Genomic DNA, 24,885 nt, shown 5'->3' on the forward strand with positions numbered 1-24,885 from the left:
TAACATACGTGAGATAATTAAAAATATACATATATATTGATTACTACTCCTACTTCCTGGCACAGACCTCCTAAATTCCTTGTAATGTAATAAGAACACTAGGAGCAGCTTTTCTAATAGCAGGTCTTTGACCCCAGTTCCTGGCATAAAGCTACTAAATCACTTGAAATTTCCTGGATAATAGCAGTATCTTTTGTTCTAACAAACTGACTCATGATGGGACCCTTGGAAAAGGCTGATCAACAGAAAGACCAAGCTTTGGATTTTCAGCCCTACCCTCCATTTTCTAAAGAGATGAGAAGGGCTGGAAATAGAGTTAATTAATGATCAATCATGTCTATGTGATAAAGCCTCCATAAAAAGTACAATGTTCAGAGAGACTCCAGGTTAAACACATGGAAGTGCTGGCAGTCATATGCCTGGCCATTCCCATGTACATACCTTGCCCCATGCATCTCTTCCATTTGAACGTTAATCGTTATCCTTTATCATACCCCTTTATAGTAAACTGGTAAACCGTAAGTAACTTATTTTCCTGAGTTTTATGAACTACTCTAGCAAACTAATCAATCCTAGGAGGAGGTCCTGGGGACCTCCAATATACGGTGCACAGGTAACAACCTGGACTGTAATGACATCTGAAGTTGGGGAATGGGGCAATCTTGTGGGATTGAGTCCTAACCTGTGGAATCTGATGCTATCTCCAGGCCGGTAGTGCCAGAACTGAGCCAAACTGTAGGACATCCAGCTGATGACACAGAAAATTACTTGTGGAGGAAAGTCCCACACATCTGGTGTCAGAAGTGTTGTGCAGTGGCAGTATGAGAATGGAGAAACACAGAAGGAATACTGAGGCTTTCTTTACACATACAAAACTATTTCATCAAAATTCTCTCATTCTGCCCCTTCAGAGTCAACCCCTTCCTCCACCTCTTGCCTTGATGACCACTGATCATTTTCCATCCCTATAATTTTGCCTTTTCTAGAATGTCCTATAAATGCAATTACATAATAGATAAGCTTTTGGCTCTGACTTCATTTAGAGGAATGTCTTCAAGATGCATCCATGTTCTTGTGTGAATCAATAGTTTGTTCTTTTTTTTAAAGATTTTATTTATTCATGAGACACACACACACACACAGAGAGAGAGAGAGAGAGGCAGAGACACAGGCAGAGGGAGAAGCAGGCTCCATGCAGGGAGCCCGACATGGGACTCGATCCCTGGTCTCCAGGATCATGCCCTGGGCTGAAGGCAGCCCTAAACTGCTGAGCCACCTGGGCTGCCCGAGTTTACTCCTTTTTATTGTCAAGCATTATATATTGTATGGATGTACCAGTCTGTCTACCTATTTATCTATTAAAGGATGCTTTGGTTTATTTCTGGTTTTTGGCAAATATGACAAAAGTAGATATAGACATTCACATAAGATTTTTGCTGAAATGTTACCTTTTAATTTCCTCAAAAATTGAAATACCTAAAAGTAGGATATATGGGTCATAATAAGTGCATGTTTAACTTTAGAAAAACCTGCTAAACTCTTTTCGAAAGTCACGGTACTAGTTTGTTTCCAGTTTTAGTTGTTCCAAATTCTAACCAGTGCTTTGTATTTACAATAATGTTTTCATCTTCTCCATTCTAAAAAGTGTGTGGCATCTCATTTTGGCTTCTGTCTCATTTTTGAAAAAGAGTTCTGCAAATATAGAATCCTATGTTGACATTAGGCTTTTCTTTCTGCACTTTAAAGATGTTGATTTGAAGAGACTTCTGGGGAAGATGGAGGAGTAGGAGGACCTAAGCTCATTTTGTTCCATGGATACAACTAGATAACACCCACATCAGTGTAAATCATCCAGAAAACAATACAAAGACTGGCAGAGAAGATTCTCCACAGCTAAATGTGGAAAAGGGGCCATATCGAAGAGGGTAGGAAAGGCAGAGTCATGGCCAGGACCCATAAGAGTGTCCATGGGAGGAAGGGATGCAGGGAATGCAGAGAGAGGAGAGAAGCAGACTCTCACATCAAGGAACATGCATGGGAGAACAAATCCCCATAACATTTGGCTTTGAAAACCAAAAGGGCCAAATTTCACGAATTCTTATAATCAGCAGGGGTTAAGATGTGAAACTTTAAAAATCAGGGCTTGGCTCAGGGAGAGTCAGAAGGGCAAAAGGAAATTGAGTCTCTGCTCTTAAAGATATAGCACAAGAAACAGTCCCTATGGAGATACAGCATAGAAGCAGCAGTTTGAAAAACGCCTGGGATATATGAGAGTCAGATTTGTTTACTAATCTCAGAACAGGTACTGGAAGGGCAGGGATCATTGATAGACTTCAAGAGCTGGCAGGCACCATTTCCTTCCCATCCCCCAAACTAGACACAGGAACACCTGCAGGAACCAGCACCAACCCTTGCTACCTAACTTGCTAAAAGCATGCCTTGTCCCATGTTCTCCTCCAGACATGTCCCCTCCAGCCTGGCTTCTGCTCCAGGACCCCTCCCACAGCAGGCTTGCTTCAACTTTGCTAACACTATGCACTCCACTCCCATGTTCTCCTGCAGACTGCCCCCTCCAATATGCCTTAGCTGGAGTCAATCTGAAGTGTTCCACAAGCCTGGCAGTGTGCAAGCAGCCCCAACATGGACAAGCACCACCCCCAAATGACTTCTGTCTGAGGGAGAGGGGAAGATAGATAACCACACACACTGATTCCACTGTAGTGAGCTGGGGGCAGACAACTGGTCTGTCTGCAGGCCCCACCCAACAATAAAAACTTCTCAGGGAATAACACAGGGAAAGTGACCTGCAGCTTGGTACTACTGCATCTCTGGAAAACACCTGGTCTGGCTCAACTCAAGCCCAAGGCAGCCCCAGACTGGCCTACTAACAAAAAAGATACCCAACCCTGCCTAAAACAGGCAAGGAGAGCCATTTTAGATGACTGGACTGAGGGCAAAACAGTAAGACATGCACAACACACTAGAAGATACCCTTTAGGCACCAGGGTCTGGTGAACAGGTGCAGGACACTACAGGACTTCTTCATAAGGTCACTACTTTCAAGAACAGGAGACATAGTTGATTTTCCTTACACAGAGAGACAGACACAGAGTTAGAAAAAATGAGAAAATGGAGGAAAATGTCCCAAATTAAAGAACAAGGGGAAAAAATCACAACAAGAGAGCTAAACAAAATGGAGATAAGTAATATGCCTGATAGAGAATTTAATGATCATAAAGATAATTACTGTACTTGATAAAAGATCCAGTGAGACCCTTAATAAAGAGACAAAATACCTAAAAAAAAGAGTGGATCAGAGAAGAAGAACTCAATAGCTGAAGTTAAAAATAGTATAATGGAGAAAGTAGAAGAATGGATCAGTGACTTGGAGGACAGAGTAATGGAAAGCAATTGAGCTGAAAAGGAGAGAGAAAAATACTAATGAGAAGTGAAAATAAACTTAGGGAACTCAAGGACACAATCAAGCATAATAACATTCATATTATAGGGATCCCAAAAGGAGAAAAGAGAGAAAAGGGGGCAGAAATTTAGGAAATAATTCAAAACTTCTCAAATCTAGAGTCAGGAGGCATAGGCAGTCCCCCTTCTAAATCAACCCAAGGAGGTCCACACCAACACAAATAGTAATTAAAATGTCAAAAGTAGTGATAAAGAGAGAATTTTAAAAGCAGCAAGAAAAAAGAAAATGGTTACATATGAAGGAAACCCTATAAGGCTACCAGCTAAATTTTCAGCAGAGACTTTGCAGGCCAGAAGAGAATGGAATGATATATTCATAGTGCAGAAGGAAAAAAAACCCTGCAGCCAAGAATATTTTATCCAGCAAGGCTATAATTCAGAATAGAAAGAGAAAGAGAGATTTCTAGACAATAAAATGTAAAGCAGTACATGACCACCACTAAACCCCCACCCCACACACACACACACAAAAGAAAACCATCCCTACAAGAAATGTTAAAGGGCTTTTTGAGTAGAAAGGAAAGACCACAAGCACGGGTTAAAAAAGTAAGATGCACAAAAGCAGTAAAATTGAGTATAACTTTAAGAATCAGCGCAGGGATTTACAAAATAAAAGGACATAAAATATGACCTCATATACCTAAAACTTAAGTGGAGAGGAATAAAGAATGAATTCAAAATTAAGTGACCACCAACTTATATAGACTGCTATATGCATAAGATTTTATATATAAACCTAGTGGTAGCCACAAATCAAAAACCTATAATAGATATACAAAAAATAAAGAGAAAGGAATCCAAGCATATCATTAAAGAAAGCCATCAAACCAGATATATATTCTCTGACAGTGTCTTCTGCCTGCAAATTTTTTATTTTAATGAAGTCCAAGTCAGCAATTTCTTTTCATGAATCACGTTTTTGATGTTGTATCTAAGAAGCTATCACCTAACCCAAGGTTATTTAGATTCTTTCCTACCTATGTTATCTTCTTTGGAGTTTTATATTTTTGCATCTTACATTCAGGCCTATGATGCATTTCGAATTAAATTTTGGGAAGAGTGTAAGATATGTGTCTAGATTCAATTTTTTTTTTCATGTGTATGTCCAGTTCTTCCACCATGATCTGTTGAAAAAGCTATTCTATTTCTATTGAATTGCCTTTGCTTCTTTGTGAAAAATCAGTTGACTATATTTCTGTGCCTCTATTTCTGGGTTCCTTGCTTTGTTTCATTGATCTATTTCTCTATTCTTTCATTAATAGCACCCTGTCTTAATTATTGTAGCTTTATACTACCTCTTGAAGTTGAACAGTGTCATTCCTCTGACTTTAAACTTCCCTTTCAATATTTTGTTAAGTATTCTTTTTTGGGGGGCAGGGGTTGTTTGTTTTGCCTCTCTGTACAAACTTTAGAATTAGTTTGATAATACCTACAAAATAATTTGCTGGGATTTTGATTGGGACTGTGTGAAATCTGTAGATCAAGTCTAGAAGAACTCACATCTTGACAATGTTGTCTTCCTATCATGAGCATGGATTTAATTTATTTTTTATTTATTTATTTATTTAGTTCTCTGACTCCTTTCACTAGAGTTTTGTAGTTTCGTAGTTTTATTTATATAGATCTTGTACATACCTTTCCCTAAACATTTCTCTTTTTTAGGTGCTAATGTAAATGGCCTTGTGTTTTTAATTTCAAATTGCAATTATTAATTGCTGGTAGGCAGGAAAGTAATTTACTTTTGTATATTAAACTTGTATCCTGCAGCCTTGCTATAATTGCTTATTCTAGAGGCTTTGATGATATTTGGGGATTTTTCTGTGTAGATAGTCATATTATCTGCATATTTCTCTCAGCACCCGTCGCCACAGCTCTCTGAAGTTCTGTCCATTAAATGGCGAGGATCTGGTGACCATTGTATAGAAAATGACACAACTCCACATACCCACGGTGGGGTCATCAAAAGAGCTCTGGGGAAGCATCAGAGGGACTGCCATAGAAGGTAGCCTGCTTATTGTCACGGGTGAATTTGTTGCCAAAGCCAAAGTCCGCAACCTTGACATTAGGGTCGGCAACCAAATACAGGTTCTCTGGCTTTGGATGCCTGTGGCCACTGCCCTCCTGGTGGCAGCACCGCACAGCAGACATCCTCTAGAGGAACTTGCTACAAGCCTCGCTCTCCTTCATGGGGCGGTGCTGCAGTGAGCAATCAATCATCTTTCCTTCACCAGCACTGTTCTATGACCAGGTGGAGTGTTTTCTGGGTCCCAATGACCTCAAATAGCTACAGGATATTGGGATGATTCAAGGCCTTCATGCTTTGACCTTTGAGGAATAGTCTCTGGAGGCTGGAGGAACTGATCTTGTTAATGACCTTCATGGTGACCTGTCCTGGCCAGGATGGGCCATATCAACCTCATCGCAGCCCCACTGATCTGGCTGACAGTCTAGAGGAGCCCGTAGTTGTCAATATGGGTTTCCTTGTCAGCAGAGGTGGCCGAGAGGCCCTGCAGTGGTGATTTGATAACTACATCAAGAATACTAACAGTACGAACAAAAATACTTGTATACTAATAACAAAGCAATACCAAAATACTAACCAACTATATAAAAAATTAAAATAATAAATGAAAAATTAGAAAAATAAAGAAAAAGGTGAAAAAAATAAAAATCAAAGAATAAAAAACTAAAAAACGTAAAAATAAAGAAAAAGTAGAATAAAAAAGAAAAAGTAAGCAAAAAATGAAAAGAAAAAACAAAAAAGGAATAAGAAAAAGTGAAGAAAAGGAAAAAAAAGAGTAAAGAAAAATAAAATAGGCAAAAAGTCAAAGAGGGATAAAGGTAACTGTGGTCCAAATCCCTCAGGTCACCAAAATGAGCTTTGTAGGTTAACAGGACAAAAAAACCTAGGCCAACCAGGGACTTATACAGGTACTTAGAGTTCTCTAACAATGTTGCTTATGATAGCATAGCAAAAAATGGACCAATCACAGCTGGGAATAATCCACAGTGATTTCCTCACTTTTTGGTTTCAAGAACCCTGCACTCTTTCAATAAAGGGAATGGGGACCCCAGTGGTTTTTTTGTTTTTGTTGATACTAGCCATCAGTATTTACTTTATTAGAAATTAAAACCTATAGGATGCTTCAGTGACCTTTTCCTTGTAGTTTGAAAAGCTAACCAAAAAAAAAAAAAAAAAAAGAAAAAAACAACAGAAAAGCTAACCATTCTTGTTTTTAAAGAGCTCATTATGTCTATACTTAAATAATTCAAATTGTTTTCTTAAAAAACAAAAACTCTGGAAAATTGGTCTCAAAACGGAACCACAATTTAACTGGCATCACAATGCTATAAGAAAATGTTCGGGAGCATAATACACAATAGATACATTATTAACATTAATATGTAGCTACGTTAATATAGCACAGTACATAGAATACATTAATATACAGCTAAGAAGGAGACGCTATCACCATATTTTCGTTTCTTATTTGAAGTTTTTTTGAGAGTATTTGGAGAAGATTCTTCTCTTCCACGAGCCAGAGAATTCACTATGTCCATTTTGATATCTTTAAATGTAGAGCCTATAGCTGTGGACTGAAAAAGCAAGTCTCCTCTTTTGTAAAACAACAATCCATCGTGCTCTGTATTATTGAGCATGGATGGGGGTCCCAGTGCTGCATATGCTGCCAGTACCTCAGGAGAGAGAGCCAAGAAACCCCTTCATTTACTCCTCCTCTAACACTCTTCCTTTCTTTATGTCAATCCAAGTGTTGGACGTATGTAATTCTCTCTTTATTTTTTTTAAGATTTTATTTATTTACTCGTGAGAGAGAGAAAGAGAGAGAGAGAGGCAGAGACACAGGCAGGGGGAGAGGCAGGCTCCATGCAGGGAGCCCAATGTGGGACTTGATCCCAGGTCTCCAGGATCACACCCTGGGCTGAAGGCGGCGCTAAACCGCTGAGCCACCCAGGCTGCCCTTCTCTCTCTTTAAAAGGCTCATTTCACATTTCATGACAGGTAGATCTACCAGTGACACTTTCTCCTTCACTTTTGAAGATTTTGCCAGATATGAAGTTCCAGGTTCATGGGTATTTACTGTCTTGCTGGTTTTGATTTCTTGCATAGTTTCTTGCATAGTTTCTGAATTGAAGTCTGTCCCTCTCTATAGATTAAGTTCAGTTTTTTTTCCACTCTGGCTTCTTTCAAGATTTTCTCCTTACTTTTTCTACAATTGAACGTCTAGTATCTTTTTTTTTTTTTTTTTTTTGTATTTTCCGGCTTACAGTTTGCTGTTTGCTGAGCTTCCTAGATCTGTGGTTTGATGTCTATCATTAGTTTTGTAAAGTTCTCAGCCATTATTACTTAAAATATTTCTGTTACTTTCTTCTTTTTTTGGTATTCCCATTATACGTATATTTTTTAAAAATTGCCTCATAGTTCTTGGATATTTTCTTCTGTTTCTTTCATTTTTTTTTTCACTTTGTTTTTCAACTTGGAATGTTTCTGTTGACACATCTTCAACTGATTCTTTTCTTGACACGTTCAGGCCACTGATAAGCCCATCAAAGGCATTCTTTATTTCTGTTACAGTGGTTTTGATTCTAGCATTTCCTTTTGATTCTATCTTAGAGTTTCCATCTCTCTGCTTACATTGCCCATCTGTTCTTGCAACATGTCCACTTTTTCTATTAGAGCCCTTGACATATTAATCATAGTTGTTTTAAATTCCTGTTCATAATTCTAAACTTTCTGCTATATCTGAGTCTGGTTCTGAAGCTTGCTCTGTCTTTTCCAGCTACATTTTTTTCCTTTTAGCATGTTTTGTGACTTTTTGTTGAAAGATGGACATGGTTACTAAGTTAAAGGACTGAAAGAAATATGTTTTAGTGTTAGGTTTTGTTTATCTGGCTAGGAGTTTACTCCTTGCTGTAGCTGTAGGCGTTAAGAGGCTAAAATTTCCCCTGTGTTCTTGTTTTTTTTTTTTTTTTTTTTTTCCTCTGTTGCTCTGGGTTTTCCTAGAGATTTCAATAAGATCTGAGTCATGTAGTCCAGTTGTAATCTGTTATCGTTTGGGAGCCTGCTGCTGTGGTGAGGATGTGTGGAGGGAGGGGAAGTGTCTCGGACCTAGGCTATCAGACCTCAGTTGTCAATGAGCCTGTGCCCTCAGCTATGACCTTCACAAAGTGCTTCTCAGGCAACCACTGCATTCCCCTGCCCTTAGGTAAAACAGGAGAGCTTTAGGGAGCTGTAGGTGGGTATTTCCCATGCCTCAGGTCCGTTAGACTCTGGCAAACCCCAAGGTGGTTAGGCTTCTATCAAAACAGTGTTCCATTTGTTAGGAAGAACAGAATGCTCTGGGTGTATTTCCCCCCCTCCCCTGTGGAAGAGAGGAGGTAGTTTTTCTCTGCTATTCACCCTGGACACTTGGTGGGGCTCCTGGGAGTAGACTCACAAAAGTGTGAAGCCCCTCAAGTAATACTGGGCCCTTCTTCATTTTTAATTCTCAAGCTTATGCACACTGAGCTTCCAGCAATTTGCCAATTAAAGTTTAAGCCTCCTTACTCTAGTACCAGCTCCAGTAATTAGCCTCTGTCCCTAGCCTTCTGCTCCTGGTAAGCTATAATTGTAGTCACTTGTCTCTCCACTTTTAGGGGTCACAGTTTGCCCTGTGACCTTAGTTCTCTGATGAACCTAAGAAAAGTTTTTGAGAATGATGTCAGCATTGTGGTAGTATAAGACATACAGAAAATACATTGAACCATAGGAAATAATTGTAAACAATTACATGCCAACAGACCAGATAACCTAGAAGAAACAGGTAAATTCCTAAAAATATAAACCCACCAAAAGTGAATCAGGAAGAAATAGAAAATTTGGACAGACCAAAAACATGTAAATAGATTGAATAAGTAATCTAAAACCTTCCAAAACAGAAACGCTCAGGATAGATTGGATAGATTCACTGGTGAATTGTACTAAACATTTAAAGGAGAATTACTGCTAATCCTTTTCAAACTCTTCCCAAAAATTGAAGAGGAAAGAACATTTTCAAAATTATTTTATGAGAATTTATCCTGACACCAAAGCCAGATAAGAACATTACAGGAGCACCTGAGTGGCTCGGTTGGTTAAGTGTCCAACTCTTTATTTTTGCTCAGGTAATGATCTCAGGGTTATGAGATCAAGCCCCTTGTTGTGCTCCAGGATGTGCGTGGCCCCTGCTTGGAATTCTTTTTCTTTCTCCTTCTGCCCCTCCCCACTCACTTGCTCTCTCTGAAAAAAAAATTTTTTTAATTAAAAAAAAAAGAATACTACAAGAAAACTATAGACCAATATCCCTGATATATAGATGTAAAAATTCTCAACAAGACATTAGCAAACTGATTTTAACAATACATTAGAAGGATCATATACTATGATCAAGTGGAATTTATTCCTAGGATGCAAGGATAGTTCAACATACACAAACCAATAAATATGATGCACCTCATTAATAGATTGAGGTATAAATATCATATGATCATCTCAATGATGCAGAAAAAGCATCTGACAAAAATACATCTTTTTTCATGATGAAAACCCTAGAATAAAAAATAGCCCAACATAATAAAGGCCATATATGGCAAATTCACAGCTTACATCATACTCAACAGTAAATGGTTAAAAACTCTTCTTGAAGACCAGGAATGAGAAATAGGTGCAGCTGAAGGGGATCATCATTAGGACTTGGCCACCAGATGATCTGTGGGCTGGATCCAGGCAACCAGAGCTCTCCCCACCTCCTGTTCTTGCAACGTGCATTCCACTTGACATCTCTGCCCCCAGAGGCTACACCAAATATATAGCTTTGAGATAGGGATGCAGTGCTGAGACCATCTAGACAGTATATGTGACTGAAACCAGTTACGACCTCCATATAAATTTTTAAGAATTGGTGGGCAGGTGCAGAGATTGCCTCATTTTGCAGCCATCCAATATAAGCCTCTTATTTAAGTTGCTTTGCTTATTAAACCTACCATCCACCAATCCAGAATAGTCTGCCTCTCTTTGGTCTCTCTGTGGCCTCTGTGTTTGGGGGCCAGTTTCAGATTACACCTGGAAGCCTCTGAGGGTGTAAACCAATAAGCGGTGAACGAGGCAGGAGACCAAAGAAATGGGCCTTGAGAATGAGGTATCAACAGGGGAAATCCTGAATTGGCCATCAACCTCTACGTATAGAAGGGTGGCCCATATGTCAGATGCTTATGGACTGCCACATGAGTATGGGGACACCCCCTAATGCTGGCTGCTCTTGTTTGAGGGACTATGCACATTGCAGAGAAACAAATGGTTGGTGCAGTGGGCTGGCCTCTACTTAGCACAGTTCAGTAGACACCAACCCAACTAGAAGTTGAAGCTTGAGTTAGAAAGTTGGAAGATGAGCTGACATAGATAAGGACATGTGGTTGTTCACTATTCTGCTGGCTTCTGGGCTGACAGATAAGGTGGGTGGGAAGGCAGGATAATCAGCTGGAGTCCTTAGCATGTTCATTTGCAAAACCAAGAGGTTGCAAGCTGCCAGGTTAAGATCTGAGCTCTTGTAACAGAGCCTGATTAAAACATTAAGAGGTGGAATCCCTGGAAAAGTGAAGAGAGTGAAGAGGAGGATGTTGTGGTGATTGATGGGGAAAAGGGTGTAATGCCTCATGCCATCCAATCTGTAATACAAAGGAAACTTTTAAATAGCAAGAAAAAAATTCCTAGCAGAAAATTTACATTCTTTCTTGGTCCCTTGAAGCTGTATCATGTCTTATCATGTCTTTGAAGTGTAAACCTCCTAAGAGATAACTGAAACAATTTCCACAGAGACTGAAGAAAAAAGAGAGGAGTTGACACATTCTGTTTTCCATGAGTAGGATCATTTATTTGGCTGCTGTCGGTTCCCTCCATTAGCTTAGAGCATATTATAGCACACATGGAAACCCTTAAAAAATTTATCTACCAAGCCTTAAGTGATAGCCAACAAAATGTGTCCTTACTGAACACTGAAATGTCTCTACTTAGAAAAGCTGTCTTCCAAAATAGGATAGTCTTGAACATTATTACTGCCTTGCAAGAAGGCACCTATGCCATTACTCAAACAGAATGTCAACTGTTCACAACTGATGCGTCTGTTAATGTGTTGTCTTTAGGAAATCACGTGAGGATACAAGTGAATGCTTTGAGTGATCTGACCCAAGGGTTCAGATCATGGGGCTCTTGATAGAAAAAGTTGTCACTAATTTGAGGAATCATTGTCATGAGTTTTCATGCTTTGAGTGATCTAACCCAAGGGTTCAGATCATGGGGCTCTTGATAGAAAAAGTTGTCACTAATTTGAGGAATCATTGTCATGAGTTTTCATGTGCTTGGACAGTTGCTGTGGCATCTGCCTTGAATGCAGCCAGATAACAGCCAAAGGAGCTGCCTCCATACTAACGAGATCCCTTTCTAATGGCTCAGTGCACACTGTGTAAGAGAAGAGACATGTGAGATTTTAAGAGCCAGACACAAGGGATTGAGTGTTGGGGGAGGTAACAAGAAAACATGACTACTGGTTGACCCATGAACTGGACCCAGACAATAGAAGGCTCCCTTGCCCTTGAAATGTACCTTCCATTTGCCTACCCACTTCCCGGAAGCTGCCCCAAGGATGCAGCCTTGAGATAGTGATGTGGTACTGAGACTAGTATATGTGCCTAAACCCATATAAACTTTTGAGACTTGGTGGGCAGATCTGGAGAACTTCATCTTGAGGTTACCCAAGACAAGCTCGGTGTCTAAGTTCCCTTGCTTATTAAACCTGCCACCTATCAATGTAGGATGGTCTACCTCTTCCGTTAGTCTCTCCCTGCCATCCACATATAGGGGCCACTTTCAGATTGTACCTGGGAAGCTCCTGAGAAGTTTTGAACCAACAGATGACCATTGTGACCCTTATTCAACATAGAAGTCCTAGATAGAGCAATTGGGCAAAATAAATAAAAGGCATCCAAATTGGAAAGAAGTAAAGTTCTCATTATTTGCAGATTGTATGATCTTATATAGAGAAATTCCTAAAGATGCTGTTGTAATTAATCAACAAATTCAATAAAGTTGCAGGATATAAAATCAACATACAAAAGTCTGTTGCATTTTTATATACTAACAATGAAATATTTGATAAACAAATTTAAAAATCCATCCTATTCATTTATAATAACATTAAAACCATTAAAATACTTAGGAAAAAATCCAACCAAGCAAGTGAAAGATCTGTACAAGGAAAACTACAAGATTGATAAAAAAAAAAAAATTAAGAAGACATTCATTCATGCCCTTGTTTGAGGGACTATGCATAGTTGCACTCTGGCAGAAAAGAGAAACAAATGGTTTCTCTTTTGGTTTACAAAGAGTTAACCAAAAGATATTCTACATTTATGGATTGGAAGATTTAGTATTGTTAAAATGTCTATGTTACCCAAAGGCATCTATAGATCCACTTCAATCCTTTGCAGAATTCCAATTTTTCTCAGAAATAGAAAAAAATCAATTCTAAAAATGTTATGGAACTACAGAAGACCCCAAATAGCCAAAGCAATCCTGAGAAAGCAGAACAAAGCTAAAGACATCATACTTCCTGATTTCAAACTATACTACAATCTTTAGTAATTAAAACAGTGCAGCACCAGCATAAAATTGGCACAAAGATATGGAACAGAATCAAGACCCTGGGAATAAACCTCTGTGTATATAGTCAACTATTACTTGATAAGAGACCCAAAGTACATTCGGTGGGGAAAAGAGAGTCTCTTCAATGAATGGTTTTGGGAAAACTGAATAACCACATGCAGGAAGATGAAACTGGACCCTTATCTTAAAACACAAAAATTAACTTGAAATGGATTAAACACTTAAACATAAGACTTGATACCATGAAATCTTAGAATAAAATGTAAGGAAGAAGCTCCTTAACAATGGTTTTGGCAATGATTTTTTTTTTTTTTGATATGGCACCAAAAGCACATGCAACAAAGGCTAAAATAAACAAGTGGGACTAGATCAAACTATAAAGCTTCCGAACAGCAAAAGAAACAACAATGGAAAAGGGAACTTACAGAGAGAGAAAATATTTACAAGCCAAATATCAAATAGGAATATCCAAAATATTTTGATGTAGTTGCAATAGTTTATTTTTGCTTTTGTTTCCCTTGCCTCGGGAGACATATACAGAAAAAAGTTGCTATGGCCGATGTCAAAGAGGTTACTGCCTGTGTTCTCTTCCAGGATTTCTATGGTTTCCAGTCTCACATTTAGGTCTTTAATTTGAATTTATTTTTGTGTATCGTGCAAGAACGTGATCCAGTTTCTTTCTTTTACATGTTGCTGTCCAGTTTTCCCAACATCATTTTTGAGGAGATGTCCTTTTCTCATTGGATGTTCTTTCCCCCTTTGTCAAAGATTAATTGACCATATAGTCATGGGTTTATTTTTGGGCTCTCTATATGCTGTTCCATTGATCTCTGTGTCTATTTTATGTTGGTACCATACTGTTTTGATTATTACAGCTTCGTAACATAACTTGAAGTTCAGAATTGTATGCCTCTTGCTTTGCTTTTTCAAGTTTGCTTTGGCTATTTGGAGTCTTTTGTATTCTCTAAAAATTTTAGAATTGTTTGTTCTAGTTCTGTGAAAAATTCTGTTGGTTTCTTAATAGGGATTGCATTGAATGTATACATTGCTTTGGGTAGTATAGGTATATTAACAATATTTGTTCTTCCAACCCATGAACACAGACTTTCTTTTCACTTCTTTGTGTCATCTTGAATTTCTTTCATCTTTGTTTTATAGTTTTCAGAGTACAGGTCTTTCACCTCTTTTATTAGGTCTATTCCTAGGTATCTTATTATTTTTGGTGCAATTATAAATGGGATTATTTTCATAATTTCTCTTTCTGCTGCTTCTTTATTGATATATAGAAATGCAACAGATTATTATACATTAATTTTTGTATCTTGTGACTTTGCTGAATTCATTTATCAGCTCTAGCAGGATTTTTGGTGGCATCTTTAGGGTTTTCTATATATAATATCATGTCATCAGCAAATAGTGAAAGTTTTACTTCTTCCTTACCAATTTGAGTGTCTGTTATTTCTTTTTGTTTTCTGATTGTTGTGGCTAGGACTTCCAAGTTGTTGGATGCTATGTTGAATAGAAGTGGTGAGAGTAGACACCCTTGTTTTGCTTTTGTCCTTAGGGGAAGAGCTCCCAGGTTTTCCTCCTGAGTATGATGTTAGCTGTGGGTTTTTCATATATGGCCTTTATTAGATTGAGGCATGTTACCTCTGAACCTACTTTGTTGAGGGTTTTTATCATGAATAGATATTTGTACTTTGTCAAATGTTTTTTCTGCATCTATTGAAATGATCATATGGTTCTTATCCTTTCTCTTATTGATGTGATGTATCATGTTGATTGATTCGTGAATATTAAACCACCCTGCCACATCAAAATAAAAAGCTTCTGCACAGTGAAGGAAACAATCCATAAAACCAAAAGGCAACATATGGAATGGGAAAAGATATTTGCAAATGACATATCCAATAAAGGATTAGTATCCAAAATAAGTAACGAACTTATAAAACTCAACACCCAAAACATAAATAATCCACTTAAAAAGTGGACAGAAGAGATGACTAGACATTTCTCCAGAGGACTAACAGACACATGAAAAGATACTCATTATCATTTGCCATGAGGGAAATGCAAATCAAAACTATAATGAACTATCCCTCACATCTGTCAGAATGACTAAAATCAATAGCACAAGAAACAACAGATGTTGGCAAGGATATCTAGAAAAAGGAACACTCATGCACTTTTGGTAGGAGCACAAACCGGCACAGCCACTGTGAAAAACAGTATGGAGTTTCCTCCAAAAGTTAAAAATAGAACTATCCTATGCTCCAGAAATTACACTACTGGGTATTTATCCAAAGAATACAAAAACACTAATTCGAAAGAATATATGCATGTTTATGTTTACAGCAACATTATTTACAATAGCCAAGATATGGAAACAGGCCAAGTGTCCATTCATAGATCAACGGATAAAGAAGAGGTAGTATACATATACAATGGAATATTTCTCAGCCATAAAAAGAATGAAATCTTTGCCATTTGCAATGACATGGATGGAGCTAGAAAGTATAATTTTAAGGGAAATAACTCAGAGAAAGATAAATACCATATAATTTCACTTGTATATGGAATTTAAGAAACAACACAAAAGAGCAAAGGGGAAAAAAGAGCAAGACAAACCAAGAAACAGTCTTAATTATATAGAACAAACTAATGGTTAAAAGAGGGAATGGGGGTGGGATGGAATAAATAGGTGATGGAGGTAAAGGAGTGAGCTTGTCATGATGAGCACCAGATGATGTATGGAATTGTTGAGTCACTATAATGTACACCTGAAACTAATACTACACTAATGTTAACTAAGTAGAATTAAAATTAAAACTTAAAAAAATAAAAACAAGCCAAAAAATATCACAAATACATAAACAATTCATACAACTCAATAATAATAAAACAAAAATCCAGTTCAGAAAAATGGGAAGAGGACCTGAATTTTTCCAAGGACATCCAAATTGCCAACAGGTCATACAAAGATGCTCCATATCACTTTTCATCAGGGAAATGCAAATCTACAGCACAATGATATATCACCTCACACCTGTTAGGACAACAATATTGAAAAGATGAGAGACAATAAGTATTGGTGAGGATGTGAGAAAAAGGGAACCCAGGTGCACTCTGGGGCAAATGTAAAATGGTGCAGCCATTGCATAAGATAGTATGGAGTTTCCTCATAAAATTCAAAATAAACCTGCTATATTATCAGCAATTCCATTTCTGGCTATATACCCAAAGAAAATGAAAACAAAATATGAAAAAGATAATCTGCCCTCCCATGTTTATTGCACCATTATTCATAATTGCCACAATTGTAGAAACAATGTAAGTACCCATCAAAAGATAAGTGGACAAAAAAGATGTGGTATATGTATATATATATATATATATATATATATATATATATATATAATGAAATATTATTCAGTCATGAAAAATAAAGAAAACTGCCATCCACTAGGCTAAGTGAAATAAATTAAACAGAGAAAGACAAATACTGTATGATATCACTCATATGTGGAACTTAAAAAGCTTGATTCATAAAACAGAGTTGAAAAGTGGTTACTGGGTGCTAAGGGTGGGAGGATTGGGGACATGTCATTTAGGACTACAAACTTGCAACTGGAAGATGAGTAAGTTCTGGATTTCTAACGTACAATGTAGAGACTAAAGCTAATAATAGTATTTTATATACTTCAAAGTTGCTAAAAGACTAGATTTTAAATGCCTCACTACTAAAAAGAAATGATAGTTATGTGATATGATAGATGTGTTTGCTAACACTATGTGGTAATTTTATTGCAATAAATAAATATATGAAACAACACATTGTCTGTCTTAAACTTACAAAATGTTATATGTCAATTATATCTCCAAAAAAAGTTGTTTACTTTGTTTAGCTTTTTTCTTCTTGTGAGGATGGGAGTGACAACTTCTATGCTGGAAACCAGAAGACTCTTTTCTTTTTAAGATTTTTTCTCTATTACAAATAATGATGCTATGCACATTCTTGTCCATATCTTTTAATATGCATGCATTTCTATTACCTTAGCACTGAACTACCTGGGTCCTAGAGTATGTTAATTTTTACATCTGGCATATAATGTTAAATACAATATACTCCTTCTAGCCATAAATGTCTCATTGCTCTACATCTTCACCCATACTTGGTATTGTCGGTCTTTTTGATTTTAGCTATTCTGGAGGGTGTGTAGGGGTATATGTGATTTTAATTTGCATTTTTATGACTATTAATGAAGCTGAACACCATCTGGGTATCTTCCTTCATAAATTACCTGTTCGGGTCTTCTACCCATTTTTCTATTAGATTGTCCTCTTTCTTCTTGATGTGTAGGAATTCTTTATATATTCTGGATATGAGCCTTTTGTCAGTTTTATATGTAGCATACACCTGTTGCCATTATCTAATTTCTTCCTCAAGCTCTTAATGGTGTCTTTAAATAAACAGAAGTGCTTAATTTGAATGTAGCCAATTTACCAATCTCTCTCTTTAAAGCTAGTGCTTTTTGTAATCTGTTTAAAAAATCTTTCCCTAACTCATGGCTATACCCATAAATCATCTTACAAAAGCTTTTAACATTCATATTTAAGATACCTTCTGTAATTGATTTTTGTGGATACTATAAGATAGTTTGAATATTTGGCTTTTTACATATGGCTATCCAAATGACCTAACATCACTGACTTTTTAAGTGTATTTTTATCAATGATCTACAGTATTTCCTTTTTCATAGATCACATATCCACATGCATGGGGGTGACTTTGGGGCTCTGATCTTTCAGTTGGTCTAATTTCTATTCTTTGTTCAACAATACTGTCTTAATTCCTGTAAATTTATAGTATGTCTTGTGTCTATAGTTACTTTTGTTTAGTTATTCTTTTTAAAGTATGTCTTAGCTTTTCTTGGCCCTTTATATCTTATATAAATTTTAGAATTAGATTTCCAGTTTGCATTTTTAAAGCCCTGCTGGAATTTTTTTGTTAATTGTTCATCAAATTTTATATTTTTTCAGAATGGTATTTTTTCTGTGTCTGATGATGATGATGATGATACTTAATAGATGATGAGAGTGGGATTACAAACTATCAGAAAGCAGTGACAGTATTTTACATAATCTTTAAGTGTTAAATATATCCTGCAAGAAGAAAGTTCTTTCAGATAGAGCTTATAACTGGTCATTAGAACAGATTTGTTAGCATAACTATTCAATCAAGATTGGTGGGTCAATCCAGCATTTTGTGAGAATCTCCAAATCCCAGGAGAGACAAATGGAGCTCTTAATCATTTCCACAAAAACAAACTATGGGTTTATCCGGTGAGGCCACTGTGAGGCTCAGTGGGGGTTGTTTACCCTGTGAGGCTCCAGGAGGGCGTGGGTGTGGGGGTGAATGGGTGATGGGCACTGAGGGAGGGCACTTGATGAGATGAGCACTGGGTGTTATTCTATATGTTGGCAAATTGAACACCAATAAAAAATAAATTTATATAAAAAAAGAAATGGGCAAAAGACATGAAGAGAAATCTCACAGAGGAAGACATCGACATGGCCAACAAGCACATGAGAAAATTCTCTGCATCACTGGCCATCAGGGAAATACAAATCAAAACCACAATGAGATACCACCTCACACCAGTGAGAATGGGGAAAATTAACAAGACAGGAAACCACAAATGTTGGAGAGGATGCGGAGAAAAGGGAACCCTCCTGCACTGTTGGTGGGAATGTGAACTGGTGCAGCCACTCTGGAAAACTGTGTGGAGGTTCCTCAAAGAGTTAAAAATAGATCTGCCCTATGACCCAGCAATTGCACTGCTGGGGATTTACCCCAAAGATACAGATGCAGTAAAACACTGGGACCCCTGCACCCCGATGTTCCTAGCAGCAATGTCCACAATAGCCAAACTGTGGAAGGAGCCTCGGTGTCCATCGAAAGATGAATGGATAAAGAAGATGTGGTCTATGTATACAATGGGATATTCCTCAGCCATTAGAAACGACAAATACCCACCATTTGCTTCAACATGGATGTAACTGCAGGGTATTATGCTGAGTGAAATAAGTCAATCGGAGAAGGACAAACATTATATGGTCTCATTCATTTGGGGAATATAAAAAATAGTGAAAGGGAATAAAGGGGAAAGGAGAGAAAATGAGTGGGAAATATCAGAAAGGGAGACAGAACTTGAGAGACTCCTAACTCTGGGAAACGAACTAGGGGTGGTGGAAGGGGAGGTGGGCGGGGGCCTGGGGTGACTGGGTGATGGGCACTGAGGGGGGCACTTGTCAGGATGAGCACTGGATGTTATGCTATATGTTGGTAAATCGAACTCTAATAAAAAAATATACAAAAAAAAAAAAAAAACTATGGAAGGATTCTCAAATTCCTAGGGGTCTCACAACATATTCTCAATGAGTTCAGATTTCTCAAAACTATTTTTCAATGCTTTGTTTTAACTAATCTTTTAAAAATTGAAATAGCATATTCTTGATCTTCTAAATGACCTTTATTTTTATAACATGTTGTTTTTATAACATTTTTATAACAAAATCATGTAATTCCTGTGCCCAAAATTACAAGGAAAGCCAGAGAGCAATATGTAAATTTCTTTAGGTTTCCATATGTGTCACAGATTGACCAAAAACCTATAGGCCTCACTTTACGTGCTTGACAAGAAATAACTACTGGATGAGGACTCTATGCTGCCCAGTGTTTTACATATCAGAAAGCTATAAACTTTAATATTATATTATTTTAAATACGAGGATAGATTTTCAAAATAATAGCAAATATGCTTTCAGGAGAATCTATTCCAGTGTTATAAATTTACTAGTGTGACAAATATTTTAATTTCATTCATGATAAGTGTGTTGTCCTGAGACTGACTCCAACAACCCGCCTACCAGAGCAGGCATGAAGCTGCCGAGATATTCTGCCTCTACTTGTGAGTCAGTCGGTGTCCAAAGCTGAACTTCCATCAGGCATCTGAATGTAAGGGTGGCTTCCAGGTGAATCTGACTGCTGGTTCACTTCCCGGAGGCACAGGGCGTCAGGCACATCTTTCTCCAGTGAAACTGCCCCGTGGTTCAATATCCTGGGGTGCTTACCTTTGCTATTAGGGATTACAGTACTGTCTGAATTGGGAGCGGAGCAGCTAGGGTGGGAGGGGGTGTATCTACTAATTATAGACAGAAGTGGTCCAGGGATCAAGGGCAGGGAGAGCCTTTGGTTGAAGAAGCCGAGTATACAAACTGTGTCAAATACAGAAGCACAGTTGGGTGCTTCTTCAGCTCAAAGGTGTAAATCCACGTCCCATTTGATATAAAGTGAGATGAAAAGTGTGAGGAACAGGCACACGACAAGGTTTGACTTTGGGGCTCCGTATCCTTTGTCTTGGGGAATGATGAGGTCGTCATCTGTTGGCCCCGATCTGTGATTCGATGCTCTGGGTAACAGGGTCCCCCACCCCGCCGGGAATGCAGGCCTTTATCAGTTCTAAGGGATGAGTGGTAGATGTCAAGCTATATTCGACGTGCTTTCCAGAAATCTGCTAAGACTCCACAGGCAGCAGTGAGCATGCCCTCCCCGGTGCTGAGAGTAACAACGGGGAAGAGCCCCCCGTTCACAGGCCTGTGCTTTGGGGGTTCTAATGGATCTGTTGTAAGAGAACTGCTTGGTGAGCAGTAATGAATCTGCTGTAGATAAAGTAAATCAGAGCTGGAAATAGGGCAGGGTCTTCCACACTGGCCTGGGGCTGAGTAACTCAGATGGAGGCTGGCTGAGCCAATAATGAGTCTTTTGTTTAAGAAACTGGTGGCCTTGAGGCCTGAGGTTCTCATCATACATCACTGGGTTTATGAAAAGTCTATAGCCAGTCCAATAATTAATGTATCTATGACTAATTACTTCTTGAAGGGTTTTTTTTTTTTGTCCCTTTTAGTCAGGGGAAGTGAGAGTGGGGGAGGTGGAAAAGAAAGAAACCCCAATAGGTGACAAGCCCACCAATGATTAACAATATCATTATGGCATTATTCTGACTCACAGTTTGCTTCAGGTTGGAGTTAAATTGCTGTTTTCAATGTTCAAATTGCTCATGGGTTGCTTAAAGTCTTTCATTCATACTTTAATTAGAAAACTTTGGTGTAGGACTTTAGACTTACTTTCAACTCTCACTCCACTCCTTGCCCTACTGTCCATGTTCCCATGTTCTAAAAAAAAAAAAAAAAAAAAAAAAAGGAAAAATAGGTTGATTGAATATATGCTATTTAAGTTCCACAAGACCAGGGAATACAACTTTCATGTTCACTGCAATATTCCCAGGGCTTAGGACAATGTCTGGCCTGTAGTTGGTTCCCAATAAATATCAGTTAACTAAATACTACTTTCCATACTGCCTTGCTTCAAACTTCTAAAACAATATTAATCACTTCTAAGAAAGAGCAACTCTGGTAAGCTTTATACCAATTTCCCTTGCAGTGTTACACATTTATTTTTAAAGCAGCAACTCCTTTATTTAGATTAAGTAAAACAAATGAAAATAAGAAACATGTTGTAGGCTTACTTATTCAGTGTTCCAGTCATGTGAGACATCCTTAATTTTCTTTTTTTTTTTAAGATTTTATTTATTCATGAGAGACACAGGGGGAAAGAGAGAGAGAGGCAGAGACACAGGCAGAGGGAGAAGCAGGCTCCATGCAGGGAGCCTGACGTGAGGGCGGCGCTAAACCGCTGAGTCACCCGGGCTGCCCCATCCTTAATTTTCAACCATAAGTAATTCTGATATAAGACCCACTGGTAATATATTATCCATAAACAAGACATGCCTAATCAATACAATGAAAAGATAACCTACAGAATGAAAGAGAATATTTGCCAATCATGTATCTAATAAGAGGTTAATATACAAAATATATAAAGAACTCCTACAACTCAATAGCAATATAATCATCGAATTAAAAATAAGCAAGGGAAATGAATACACATTTTTCAAAAAAAAAAGATATTCAAGTGGCCAACAGGTACATGAAAAGGTGCTCAACATCACTCATCATCAGGAAGTGCACATCAATACCACAATGAGATATCACCTCCCATCTGTTAGAATGACTATGACCAAAAAGACAAGAGAGAACAAGTACTGGCAAGGATGTGGAGAAAAAGGTAGTCACTGTAGAAAACAGTATGGAGTTTCCTCATAGAATTAAAAATAGAACTAGCACATGATCCAGCAATCCCACTTTTGGGTATATAACCAAAGGAAATGAAATCACTATCCCAAAAAGATATCTGCACTCCCATGTTTATGCAGCATTATTTACAATAGCCAAGACATGGGAGCAACCTAATTGGCCATTGTAGAATGAATGAGAAAAGAGAACATTTATGTATTTATATTATTCAGCCATAAAAAGAAGGAAATCCTACCATATGCAACAACATAGATGAAAGTTAAGGGCATTATTCTAAGTGAAATATGTCAGACAAGAGAATAAGGTGTATAGAAATGAAATACTGTATGGTCTCACTTATATGTGAATTCTAAAAAACAAAACCCATAGAAAGAGAGAATAGATTGGTGGTTACCAGAGGTGGGGGGGTGAGGAGTGGGAGAAATGGGTCAAGATGGTCAAAAAGCACAAACTTCCAATTATAACATCAATAATTTCTGGGGCTATAATGCACAGCATGGTGATTGTAGTTAATACTACTATATTGTATATTTGAAATTTGCTAAGAAAATATCTTCAAAGTTCTCATCACAAGAAAAAATGTTCTGTAACTACCTGTGATGGATGTTACCCAAGTGTAGTAATCATTTAGCAATATATACATATATTGATTATGATGCTGTACACCTTAAACCTATGCCATGTTATATAGCAATTATATACCAAATAAATAAAACTAGAGGAAACAAAATGAGAGGTGTCTGTTGATACCTACAGACAACTCAAACATTTAGAGCAGATCAAAAGGAATTAGCCAAATAGGCAAGTCTTCTCAAAATCTGGGAGATGATGTCCTTCAGAGACCAAGATCACAGTGGACTTTGAAAGGACTCTCCTTGGAATGACCCACCTGACATTCCAGGCTTCAGCATCTGCCTCTGTTGACGCAGAGGGCAGCTTTCAGAGGTGTGACTTGAGTGTATCTCATGCTCATAGGCCTTCTGAGAAAGCAGCTGTGCTTCTCATCACCCTGGTTCAAGAAAAAAGGGCTGGCCCCAAGGGCAGCTACTTTATGGAGTGGTCTTAGGAGGGAGATTGGTATGTGATCTCTTTTTAGCTGGAAGGAGAATAACTATCTGTCACAGTTGAATCCTTTCTATGTGAGGGTTTGAATTTGAGATGGGGGGATCAGAGTATGCTATTCCAAAATACACAACTTTGACATAGGATTGTTTTTAGGTGAAGGCAAATGGCAAACAGAAGGCATAAGACAAGCCCTTTACCCTCCCTAAAGGTAGGGCATACATTGGTTGTCTCCCTTCCCTCCCCCATACCAGGAAGAGGAGATGACTGTCAGATTGAATCTACATAAGCAAACCTTACTGAAATATCCCTTATCTTCCACTAGTTTCCTTTACATATTTACCTTCTTACAATTTGCCTCCCCTAGAAGCACAAACCTTTCTCCTTCGTCTTGTGACCTCTCCCTAATTTATTGCTCTTCATTAAAATAGTATGCAAAATCTCAGGCCTAATTGCTTCTGTGGGTTTTTTATTTACTTCCTTTTCTGTGAGACCATTTGTACACATAAAAATTAAAATATTAATATCAAATAAGATTTGTATCCTTTTCTCCAGTTAACCTGTCTTTTGCCGGTTTAGTTCGCAGGGCCCCAGTCACGAAGCCTACGAAGGTAGAGGAACAAGTTTTTCCACCCCTACAAAGACCTATGGAGACCATCGGCACTTGCTGATCTGGGCAGGCAGAGAGAGAAGTGGCCGAAGTGACGAGTCCAGACAAGCCAAGACCAAGCATTGTCTGGAGCAGCCGAGTCTTCATAGCAGCAGCCCCAGCTGAAGGAGGAGCTCACGTTCATTCTCGAAAAGACAGCTGGGCTGCTGCCAGGGGCCGGGAGTAGAGCTGTCCATGGATGACCTTCCTTCCAGGCCCCGCAGCCCCCTGCGGAGGGCTGGCTCTGTCTCTCCTCCTGTCTCCTTAGCTAACCTGGAGGAGCCTCATGAACACATGTACAAGAAGAACTCTCCAGTTCTAAAATTCTAGAATTACACCCACCAAGCACAGTAAAAACTCATTAATGCAGACCACTTGTTCCAAGTTTCTAATTATTCCTTTTGGACTAAACTTAAGCTTATTTTGCTCAGCAAAATTTTATTATAGATAGCTCAAATTAAAGAGAGAATAAGCAGAGCAATTGTTTAGGATATTGAAGGGAACAAGCTATTAATTTAATATGTTAATTTCAAACTATTTTATCTATTTATTAAAAATTTATGACTCAGAAAACTTCAACTGCGTAGAATGAATCAATATTATTAACATTTATGCTTTTATTTTTAACAAATATTTACTGCTCCTATCTACGGGGCAGGCTCTTTGCTAAGTACCAGGACACGGAAACACAGATCAATCAAATGTGATGGAGTACCATAGGGTAATTTAAAAAAGAAAATGGAAGTACAACCTAAGAAATATCTTTAAGTGTTGAATTTTGCCA

At 38.0% G+C, this 24,885-nt stretch overlaps 1 long non-coding RNA gene across 1 annotated transcript in view; it reads left to right on the plus strand.

Annotated features, from left to right (window-relative positions):
- LOC111093985 overlaps positions 1–24,594 on the plus strand; it is a 50,978-nt gene extending 26,384 nt beyond the window's left edge. Inside the window, exon 3 of the long non-coding RNA XR_005384225.1 lies at positions 24,032–24,594. This is a non-coding gene — a long non-coding RNA (uncharacterized LOC111093985). The remainder of the gene's footprint in view (positions 1–24,031) is intronic.
- The last annotated feature ends 291 nt before the right edge of the window (positions 24,595–24,885 follow it).

Source organism: Canis lupus, chromosome 35 (assembly GCF_011100685.1).
Source record: "Canis lupus familiaris isolate Mischka breed German Shepherd chromosome 35, alternate assembly UU_Cfam_GSD_1.0, whole genome shotgun sequence".
Classification (NCBI taxonomy): Eukaryota; Metazoa; Chordata; class Mammalia; order Carnivora; family Canidae; genus Canis; species Canis lupus.